The sequence below is a fragment of the Haemaphysalis longicornis genome, unplaced genomic scaffold (assembly GCF_048455015.1).
Source record: "Haemaphysalis longicornis isolate Haplotype H1 unplaced genomic scaffold, Haemaphysalis longicornis Haplotype H1 scaffold_7, whole genome shotgun sequence".
NCBI classification, from domain to species: domain Eukaryota; kingdom Metazoa; phylum Arthropoda; class Arachnida; order Ixodida; family Ixodidae; genus Haemaphysalis; species Haemaphysalis longicornis.
Window position 1 is genome coordinate 32,781,094 of NW_027526422.1, and position 12,125 is coordinate 32,793,218.

A 12,125-nucleotide genomic window follows, 5' to 3' on the forward strand; every position below is an offset into this window, starting at 1 on the left:
TGCTGTGTTTGCACAGTAGCTTGTGAGATGACGCCGCTGTCTTCGGTCACAGTGTCGACGCCGAGGAATCGTGCGTTGTTTCTGCATTACCGCTTCGCAGATGTAGTTTCGTCAGGCGATGAGGATTGTGTTGGCCGTCAGCATTATGTGTTGCAACAGTTAATGTTTACGTCAGGCCCCGTTCGTTGGCAACGCTCAGTTGAACCTAAAAACACACTTCTGTCTTTTCAAAACACTGTAGGCATACTTTTCTAGCTCCCATAGTACATACTTTTACGAGAAATTGGTCTAGCCATGTTTGACAACGTACTCACCTTCGTGGTGTTTGCTCGGCCGCGTGATGCAAGATGAGTTGCCTTGCAAGGTCAGAACTGTTAACTTATGTCCATTGTTGCCCTGCGTGTCGCTGTTGCAGCAGCTCTAGGCTCAGAAGGTTTGGGGTGCAGCCCTCTTCCGTAAGTCCATTGAATAGCTTTTGGAGCGATTTCAAACGACACTGTATGGGTCCAGCAATGCGGTTGTGCGTGTAAGTCAGCTTCCGCTGGGACAAAATTGAGAGGCTTGTAGCGATTAATCAATTTTATGCACGTGCTGCGACGGTGAGATGATGGTGATACGAAGAAAAAGAAACTAATATCGCGATATTTGCGGCAAGGCTTCTAACAAATCTTGAGTACGTAGTTCTCGTTAAGCGAGACAATTCAAACTCAGTGGTAACTTTACCACAATGAGTGTATCACTCCACGCAAGTAACATTGCGGATTTTCAACTCCTGGCTTCCTTTAACCAAATCACTTGAAATTTTGCGTATATTTCATTGCGGTGCACACATCGCGATGGCGTGTCCACTCTGCACGAACTTTCAATTATGAAAACATCTCTTGTGTCGACTTTGCGTTGCTGTAAATCCGTTGTATTTTGGCCGGAAAGCGTTACTTGCCGTCGCTATGGCATACCCGTCTTTAGACACTTTCTGAAATGCGCACTCCCACACGAAACACATGGCTGCTCTGTGACCGGAAATGCTGATGGTATTGTTTCGGTTCCGCTTTCCGTGTTTGTTCAGGGCTCGTCATTCGGGTGCATAAATCGGCGTCCGAGACACAACAGACATAGAAACCGGGAAAGTATCACAAATGGTTTCAGTGAGCTCTTTCGCATCTCACATTGAAAGGTGTGTACGGGTTTATAAATGAATAAGCTGATAGTTCTGAATTGGCTATCTGGTCGGGACTATGGCGTGCAAGGTACGACGCTTGAATGTAACTTAGCGGACAGGATTGTACCTTTTTATTTCTTTATTTTTGTGCGGGTGCAGCCATGTTTATGCTAGCTACGCGTGTCGCAAGGATCACCGATGATTTGGTGCTGCGTCAGCCGTGCGTGCAGCTTGTTAAAGATTTTGCGAGAAACTCCCGAGTGTAAATTGCCTGACATAAGCCGCACTGCTATAGACAGATCGGCTTCACAGGCATACGCAAGCACACTGCTCGGAAGACATCCTTTCTTAACCACTAATATTAGGAGTTTGCTATCACAGTATGAGGGCTCTAGAGCCCTTTTTTTAAACACATACACGATACCTTATGTATTCCTATATAAGGGTACACACTCAACCTTTTAAATTCGCCTTCACTGCTCTTCGCAATTGCTTGTAGCCTCTTGTTTAGGGGCAGTTTAGGAGGTCTTATATATGTGAGCATGTAGACGCCCTAACATCTGTATGCATGTGCGTACACATACAAGACAGCTGCGTACTATAGGACAAACAAACGGCCTAATTTCCTGTAATGTTGCTCTTGAACGTACTGCCAATGCCAATGAAAGTATTTAAATATATTGTGCCATCCATCTGTGCGCTGCGTTAGTGCCCACTTCGAGGAGACGTTGAAACGTGCGTTGTACTATTGCGGCCAATCCACCTTGCACTTCGTGTGCTTCTCACGACCATTATCGTCATCATGTCGTACCTCATGTGTGCCTCATAACCATCCGCATCATCTTTTCTGGTTCTGGTGTCCTGGGTTCCGCTCGGGATAAACGCGCTGTACCGACTGCCTCTGAGGCGTCCCTCCTCTGTGAAGGCTGTCCTTGACGTGTGTCTCAATGTACAGAAATAATGAATTATGTTAAGCATTTTCTTTTCGGTAAAAAGCTATCTATTTCAAGCTTGAAATTGCAAACCCGTAGCTGCCCACTTGTTATTTTTCGAGGAAGAACCGCTCAAAAAACTTATTCAATTACTTTTCTCCAGAATTTGTTTACTTTAAGTCGAGGAAGATATGCTTGCCTATAAGCATTGTATTCTATGAAGTCGTTTAATCAGTTGCTTTTAATTATTTTACTGCCGTTTGCATTTATTAATAAGAGGTCCAATTTTAGTCCCAGACCCTGGGATCTCCTTCTGCCTAACAAGCTATGTATAAAAAACCAGAATGTGACAAACTGATTCTCAGCATGTTCAACGAATAGGGAAATACGTCAATACCTCCAGGTAAATGTAACGCAAAAGCATCGTTCTTTAATTACCTCCCGCTTTCAGGGGCGTTGGTGTTTTTGTTTAAACTTTTCTTCGCTCACACAATACGGCAGCGATGTGAATCTGTTTTATCAAAGCACGCCGTTGCAAAGAGTTTTTGTCCTCTTTAAACTGTAAGTTTGGTTTCTACTGTTCGTAACAAGCTTTTGCTGTTGTTGACAAATGATAATAATGGGTCATCCGTTACCGTTAGCAAAAAAACTGAATTGTGACTCTCAGTTGCCAGGATAGGCCTACCACGGCCTATGTGCCTACCATGGCTTAAAGTGCCCTCAGGTGCAAGAAAAGTAGGACGGCAGTTGTACACGCCCGTAATCGCAAGCGGCTAACTTTACCTTCTTTCCAAAGCGAAGTTTACAAAGCTCGAGTACTTCCGTACACTCGTCATACGTGCAAACACCGCAGCCCAGCCGAGTTGGACTGCTGTCGGCGTCTCACTCCGTAAATCTCAAATTAAGGCCGCCGGTGGTTGTGGCGATGTGTGCGAGTCTCCCACGAAAGGCGCGTCTTGGCGTTGGGAGCAATTAGGGACGCCTTTTATTTCTGCCCGCGAAACGCGGCGCTCGTAATTCCGGGGAATGCGGTCTAATGCAACTCTCGTGTTTCCGACGCGCGCCGCCGCGTACGAAATCGCACGTGCGTGGATAACTGCGGAATCGTTAAACACTGAGAATCGCCCTGGGTGGCATGCAGTGTAGCCGTATACGCTCTGCACATTTCGTATCAAGCCTTGTTTAGAGACGTTTCACGTGTATACTGGGTATATTCCCTTCCTCAGTACGCAGTTCACCGCTCGAGAAACTGCTATTTATAGCAGAAAGGTAGCATGGCCCCGATTGGTGGCTGTTTATCTTAAATGCCAAATAGCCGTATATAGTCCATCCCGCTTATAATGAACATATCAGAAAACGAAAATCAGTTCGTTATATCCGCTTTTCGCTATATCTGGACATAAAATCTATGTATACGAATGTTAACGGGAAACGAAAATGTGTTCGTTATAGCCGTAATTTTGTTAAAACTGGGTTCGCTATACGTGGGCTACAGTGTATACATGCAGGTTGGAGGAAATAAAACGAACGCCCCTTCGTCTAGCGACAACGATGGCTGAAACGCTCAGCTTTCTTGTGAGCGATTCGTTCGCTGTCGCTGGGGTTGCAGGGGTTCACAGAGTTTTGGTGGCGGCACCCGGGTCGCTATCAATGAGACTAAGAAAGCTTCGCTTTAAATCCAAACCGCCTCGACCGTGTCGCAAAGGCGCGATCACATAGTCGTCGGCTTTACAACGCGTTGGACCCACGTAGGTTCCGACCACGACAAGCGTTTGCCAACCACGGCAATCGTCTTCCTTGGGCTACTTAAACCCAGAAATTTTGGTCTGTCTGTCTGTGTCTGTCTTACTGACTGACTGTGAGTCTGTGACTCGATTCAGCCACCTAGCCAAAGTGAAACAGAAGCTGCGCAATAGTCTTATATACTGACAGCCAACTCTAAACGTCTAAGTCCGGTGTCAATGTTTATACTTGTCAACATTGTTGAACAAGAACAAGACATTGCGCTAATATAAGGCAGAAAATCAATACATGAGTGATATTTGCAGTGTTCTTTTATTAAAAAATTCACGGATGCTTGGTTTTTTGCGATAGCAAAGGTTTAATGGCGACTTAAAAGAAGATGTAGCGCGAGCGCACGCCGATCGTGCAATGACGACAGGCTTCGATGATGGTGATGTCTTCGGTGCAACGCTGACGATGATAGATTGTTTATTCCCTATTTTAGTCCTTTTTGCTTAAGAGTGCATAGTTTCTGGACCTCGACGTCCCTATAGGCACGCTTTCAGAAACGCGGTCTTTTAGAGCCATAGTTCCAGCTGCAACTTTACCAGAGCGGAAACCTTCGTTTCTTTTTCAATCCGAAAAAATAAAGCTACCAGAAATGCTGCAAAAAGCAACAACAGAAAAGTGATAACAGTTCTCCTCTTTTTTATACCATAGACAAGTGTGTCAGCATGCGGGTCTGCTAGCATTTCGCGCCTATATGATTCACCTTGCAAGCAACGATTCGTTGCTCGAAATTGGACTCGGCTTTGTATATGCGAAAACCAGGCCGGCAACTCTGCATGAGGACGAAACGAATTTTATTTTAAAGCGAAGCTTTCTACGCGTCACTCACGGCGACCGTCCTGTCCCCAGAACGCACTGCAGAAAAGCCAAGTTTACACAATTAGTTTCACAAAACGATGATTATAATTGAAAACGCATCAAGCGCCCCAAGAAAAAAAAAAAAAAAAAAATTGGCCGCGTATCTGCTTCTTCCGTTGCAGATGTCGACAAGACGATAGTCTTTGTTTACATTTGCCAAAAAAATGTCTCCGTTCACTTTCCCGCTCGCCTCTCACGCTTCTTCCGTCGTGCTTCTCCCAAGGTAAACACGCCAAAGATTTGCTCAAGTCAATTTAAATTTACCGCGGCTCTAGGCCGAGTGCCTGGATTCACGCGCGGAAACGCGCGTGAATCGAGGCACTCTACTAGAACGTTTATAGAACCACGTTGCCCTACTCCACGGGCGTTCCAAGCGGGACGTGCAATCTATCTAGTGGAACCTTTCGTTGCTGTTGCCGTTTCATTTTTTTTAAAACTACCGCCAGGCAGCGCGGGCAACAGCAGGCGGCGGTTTTCTGCAGTTGATGTAGTATATTCACCTTCCAAGGGGAGTGTCTGTGGCAGAGTGTGTGCCGTGTGCAGAAATGCGAACTATATGTTCGCCCCGCCGATCTATAAGGATTAACGGGAAGACGAAACGCATGCATTTAGTTTCTTTGCTGCTTCGTTAATGCCCTGCAAAGGCGTCATCGTTGCCATTTCGCACATACGTCTGTGGACAGTTTTAGATTTCCAAAACACAAGTCATTGCAGATAGAGCGCGTGTACCAGGCGCGTTGCCGTGTAGCGGGAGAGATGGATAGATAGCAGCAGTAGCAAGGCATCGTCTAAAGTTTAACAACACCCCCAAGTATTCTAACGATGCAGAATCTTTCACTACCCCACCACACATCTCCTCCTCCCCCCCCCCCCCCCCCCTCGCCTTCCTTGAAATTTTGACGCATTATATAAAAAAAGGTTAAATATTCTGGTGCGGAACTACTGGGGCTACTTTTCCTGAATCTCTGACTGCAACGAATTACCGTGTATTTGATTCGTAAAATATAGTACAACTACCTGGCAATTATTTGAGAAAGGTTCATAGTACTTTGTACAGAAATAAAAGCCATGTCGAAGCAGTAGTGTGATTTGCGACGGCCAATTTTGGCACAGGCATATATACGAAGTGTTAGGACGCATCTACGCCGCGATAATTATAAACAGACTGCTGTGACATAACGACGCCACATTTCCAGTTTAACGAAACTGAGCTCCTTAATGTCACGCAAATCATGTTACTATAGTTCAAGTCGGAAACTTGCAACGTCTTACAACGGTGACGTCCTGTTAGGTCTCTCACCGCTGTCAGATGTTGTAGGGCCGGGCACATTGCTCGGAAATCGTATATATGCAAGTTACCTGAAGCCGTTTTCCGTTTCGTTCTCTTTAAATCTTAAAATCGGCGTTGAAGATGCATCTGTCGGGCCAAACCTCGCAGTGTTATTTCCCGCAGAGACGTCACACTCGAACGACGACAGAAAGGATACGCGCTCTCTGAACACCGAAATGGAAACAATGAACATGCCTGGACATTCTTATTGTATCGACACCTCTGCGCTCGATTGACCGCCATCCCTTCTGTGGTCCTTCATGCGTATAGCTGGCATCATTTACATTTCGCGCCCAGTAATGGTGACGAAGAAGGCGCCGCTTTTCACGCTTCCCGTGTAGGTGTATTGCTCGCCGTGTTTCCCCGTACGTTTCTTGTTGCGTTCCCTATGGGTCCGCAGTATTCGAGAAGACAATTTCGCCATTGAAACACATTAATCTACGCGCAGTTTGGTCTCAGTTCTTTGCAATTGGTTCGAAGTAATGACCCCAAAGTCCCCAAGTGTGGTTCGGGTGGCCGCCGATAGAGGGCTACGCTGATGAGCGAAGGTCGATTACAGTTTACGTTTGAGTAACTCGCCTCAAAATTTCCTGCGGTGGCACTGACACTGAAAATAAAACGGAGTTGTGTGTATGTGTGCGTAACGAGAGAGAGAGAGAGAGAGAGAGAGAGAGAGAGAGAGAGAGAGAGAGAGAGAGAGAGAGAGAGAGAGAGAGAGAGAGAGAGAGAGAGAGAGAGAGAGAGAGAGAGAGAGAGAGAGAGAGCTGCGTTCGCTGGTTTGACGTTTAGCGTTCTGAAGGTATACTCGCGAAAATTAAATCATTTCCGACATTTGCATGATACATATGACATTTGGCACGCGTAGATATAGCCGTTTCACGTATACGTATACAGCGTGCCCAAAGGATAAGGAAAAGTTAGGTTCGCCCTTTCTAACTACTATATATGCACTGATACTGCAGGGCCAGGTATATAGAAGTTGCGAATACGCCGCAGTGCCTCGCATGCACTGTGGGCGGCGAAGATTGGTCCTCGGGGTTTCGATATTCCGACGCCGTACATATACGCTTTTATAAGCAGCAATCATGCTCGCTGTGCGCGTTGAACGTCCAAGTGCGTGCAGCCGCGCGCACGGAAGAAGACAGATAGAGACGCTTTTTTTTTTTTTTTTTCGTCCCAACGCCGTGACGATACTTTCGCAAACGAGGAAGCATCAGCAGCATCAGATGCATTGCAAGTCCTTCCGCGGACGCAGGAGGAGTGTCCGCCTACGTTCGTGAATAACGGTACGGAAGGTGGACGAATGTGCGCGTGCGCAGAGGTACAAATACCGTATATACGCGCTTTTCGTGCCCGCTGGAACGACACGGCTGACAGATGAGAAAAGCGTGCGTGTATATACGTGTATACGACCCCTTCTTCCAGATGCTCGCTGCATTGCTCGACTCGTGCGCGCACGAGCGACAAGAAATGGAGATAGAGTCGTCTCCGGCTCGCAATAGCCGCTTCTGTCTGCGCTGCGCGCACATATACGCCCGATCCGTCACGCCTTCAATCACAGCACGTCTTTCGAGACCACTGCACGCGTGTGCACGGTGCCTATACGATATTGGCGATTGCTATTATCGGGACGAGGGGCTCATCCGTGCGTATACTAAGTCGGCAATTCTGAGGGTCCCCGATCAGGTGTTTTTTTTTTTTTTTTTTTCTTTTCCATCTCCGTGGCTCCGTATCATTCGGCTGCTACAGCGCTGCGAATGTGATGATCGGCTGCGTGTACTATGTATAAGGGCGGGCATCCGGTGCGTCTGGGCTGCGTTAAGGGTCTCCTAATTCGGTTTTCCTGATAACTTCACGCTTATACCGTATTTATTTCGATACACACCTATTCCGAAAAGTTCGGATGCCGGGCCTTTTGGCCGGCTTCCCGCTTCGATAATGTCGCGATTACTATTACATTTCACGAGGTAACATAAATTTTAAATACGACATTGATTAATAAGTTCACAATTTGGTGTTTTAACGCGCCGACGCTACACGTGGGCTATGCGGCGCGACGTAGTGAAGAACTCCGGATTTGTTTTCAACACGTGAGGATCTTTAACGTGCGCGAAATCTCGACACACAGTCGTTTGCTCTCTTAGCCTCCATCTGCGAAGCAGCCACCGCTGCAGGGGTAGAACCCGCGTTTTGACATAGATTACTGTTAAAGGGACCCTGCAACACTTTTTTCAACTTTTTTTCGAAATCTTCAATGCTTGCAGAGCGTGGTCACCCGACACACCCAGTACTTAGATTAGGGGGTCGCAAAGTACCTTAACCAAAAGTTACTGCTCTACGCTAATCAGGTGACTTGGAAACTTTCTCAAAATATTTTTCTCTCTTTCCCAGTCTTGACGTTCTTCGACGGCTGGAATTACGTCACTAAGGCCATGCAGCGGCTGTTGGCCGGTTTTCCTTCAGTTGCAGCAATGAACGCTTTTCGATAGCAACTTAAAAATAAAGCCGCAAAAACAAAGCAGTAATGGAAGGCGTGTCTGCTTCGACGAGCAAATCACGCAGCGCCGTTTCGTGCTGGCGATAACTATAGCTTTCGCAGTGGTTCCAGACGCGAAGGAAAGAGTGAAAGCGTTTATCGGAAGTGTTGCAGGATCCCTTTACTCACTTCTCCAACAGGTCTTCCTGTATCGCGAATAGGAGCGTTATAAGAAAGGGGGCAAATTCTTAAGGGTCAACGCGACGCAGTTGTATTGGACAGTTGACAAAACAGGCACCTTCGTTGACGTTACTCGACAAAACGGAGATCGCGCTAGAGGGGGTGTTCAGCAAGGCAGCTTTGGACACATCGTTAAACCAATTATGCCACGTACGTTTGTCGCTATGACCACGCTATAACTTCACAGGATTTCGCGTATTTCGAAATAGAAGTTATTCTACAGTAAAGTCTCAAAATCGCTCAAGATCTTTCGTCCAGTTCTCACTTTAGCGTAACGAGCTTCTAGGTAATAATAAATAGTTATCAGTCGAATTTTTAGCATGACTCGCGCGATGCCGCCTCCTACAGGTGTTCAGTAAGGCGCTGACGGAACGGCTGTAAAACAGCTTGTAATACGGATTTTTGGTTTATTGCGCGTAAGGATTACGAATCACAGCAAGTTACGGAAGACACATTGAACGCCAGAACAACGTAAGCGCATACTATCAGCCGTGTTTAATTGGAACGAATCACGAGTTGAAAGGCGATCAGGGCACGAGCGGCTAAAAACAAGATTACGATAAGAAATAGCGTGGTTCATAGTTCGCGCTTACATTGTCCTCGTGTCTGCGTCTTCAATAGCTTCATTTACTCCCTGAACCTTCACTTAAGCTCACTCCACCAAACATGCAACCCCAACTAGCCCAGTTCCCCACTTTGCTGTTGCAATTCAGATTTAGAAAATCCAGCAACACTGTTTGCCAACTTTATTAAAAGTATAACGCGTATTCATCACAACAGTTAACTCAGCAGTTTGTCAATACCTAATTGAACACGATAGTGATGTATCGCGAGCAGTGTTAGAATGCGTACGACGGCAACACGCCAGTCGCCTTCCCTTCCCGCCATCGTATACACCGGGAGCTTCACCGTTGTCCCCTTTGGCACTAAAGTTTTCGTTAAGAGCCAAAAGGTTTCGTTTCTTCGTCAATACAAGTCATTAATTTTTAGCTGTCAAATTTTTTTTGTCCCCATGTCACACAACCAATAATTCACGTTGTTATCTCTCTCTCTCTCTCTCTCCTCTCTCTCTCTCTCTCTCATTCAATATACACGCACCCACAGTGCATGCATGCTTCGAGCACTGTTCACTCCCTTTCACGACTTTACGCTTCCTGCCATCGTCTGATCGCGCTTTTTCAACCACTGAAGCAATTCGTCCCACCGCAACCACAGTGCCACTTAACCCGTCGCATCTGAACGTTAACGTTTCATTTCGAAGCTCTTCGTCTCTCTGCAGACCCGATTTCTTTCTTTCCTTCGCGGAGAGCAATGCAGTCGATTAACGTTGTACGTGAACGGTGCGCGGTTGACAAGTGCGTATGTGTTCATCTCCTATACGCCCGCACTCGTGTACGCGTGCGCGACTCAATCATCGTTGTTCCCTTGCGTTTCGCACTGTATAGTTGCGAAACAAGCAGTTGAGATAGGCGTGCAGCCTCGAGAATGATCGGCGGTTTCAGCGCCGGCCGCAGGAAACGCCGCGTACGCGGCCACACTGCAATCTCGCTAATGGTTTCTGAAAGGCGCGTTGGCTGCTCGCCGTTCGCGTGCACGCACACACGGGAGCGAAGCAGTCGTGTGGTTAAGCAGAAACTCGTGCAAGTAACTCGTAAAACAACACGACGCTTTACTGAAAACAGCCTTCCCGACAACAACGACCACGACAACATATAAAACGGGAACAGGGTGACCCACAGGCGCTGGATAGGAAGAAATACAGTCGCGTAAAAATGTAAAAGAGCCGTGTAAACGAGGAAGGACCAGTGGTCTGAGCAGCAGCGACCGATTACACAGTGCTCGCGCGAGATAAAGGGGCAAGCATTGTTACGGCCGCTCGCGGACCGTGGCAGGAAAGAATAGACGGGGGAAGATGTGGCTCAGAGGAGAGCGAGCGCACGGGCATCTGCTGTGGACATAAGGTAGGCAAATGACAGGCTACGCGCGCATCGACACCACGAATTTCTTCGCACCGGGTGCATACGTCTGTTACGCAGTGAGGGCGAGTTTGAGGCCAGCCAAGTCGTCCGTATAGCGTTGCTCGATTGCAGAAACGAATAGGTGGGGACAGAAACGATGTGATGATGATGGCGATGAACATCCAGCGTTGGGGCTTATTATGGGCGCGGGTTTAGCACCGCAAATTACGCGCCCCGGCTGTTTCGTGGATAAAGCCGAGAGCGGGCAGGACTGCGGTCCTCTAACTGCCTCTGTCTGCGTGCCCTGCATTTTTTTTTTTTTTTTTGTTTGCGCTTTGTACAGTTCAGCCCCTTCGTGACGTTTGCACACGCACGTTTCGTTGACCGCGATATCGAAACGTCGGGTCGCTCGGACGCGCAAATCTACGTGTTCTCGTGCGTGAGACGAGCTTGTAACGCGTTTAAGCGCCAAAGACGCGCGCAGGCATATGTAAGCCCTGGAGGCGTGGATTCGTGGACCAAAGCCAACGAAGCTTTTGTAATTCTAGCCTCTTTATTTTTCTCGTTGTTTTCCTCGGATATATGCATAGAGGAAGTGAGGTCGTACCGGCCCCCTGGCTTACGCCTGCACAACTGGCTAAGAATACGTATCTAAATCCCTCCGAAAAAAAAAAAATAAAAGCTAGCTTCTTATGGGCTTTGACTATAAGCGAAAAGATAAGTGTAAACGCGGCATTTCTTTTTTTTTTTAATTTCGAAGGCCGTTCGTTCTTTCCCAGGTGAACGAGGCACGTAATTAAATTGCGCCCAGACGCCGTAGCATGAGTTCCTTTAATGTACGCAGTTATAGGCGCCATTCACGTATGTACACACATGCGCGAATGCACAGCCCTTGAAAACGCAGTCGGCTTAATTTGATAAATACCCGGTGTGAAGAGCGTGCAGTAATTCGAGCCGCTCAGCGAGGCAGAGTTCACTTGCCTCTCGTTCGTTCACCATTTATCACTCGGAGCTTTATATATACACTCCTCGTGTGTGTACGCGCGCGGCTGGCATGTTATGCGCACGGAAGCGTGCGCGTCCTGTGTGTATATATACGCATGTGTGTGCGTTTACCTCCTTCGCTTGTTCCCGCGCGGTGGCATTCGCGGGTTCGCCTGCATGCAATGAGCACTGCGTGCGCTTCTTTTTTTTTTTTCTTTTTTGTTATGCGTGCCTAGTATGAGCAAGGGGCGAAGGGAAAAGAAGATAATGAGCTTCTCGCAGAAAACGGACGGCGCGCACGTATTCGGGAAGACAAGAAAAATGACCCGGGCCCGTACTATGCGCGCGTGAGCGAATAATTGCGCGCCAACGAAACCGTCAGCGGATCCATTTTAAC

General features: G+C 47.4%; 1 protein-coding gene across 2 annotated transcripts in view; it reads left to right on the forward strand.

The window, feature by feature from the left end:
• LOC144145145 (uncharacterized) overlaps window positions 1-12,125 on the forward strand; it is a 57,099-nt gene that overhangs the window by 959 nt on the left and 44,015 nt on the right. The window lies entirely within an intron of this gene.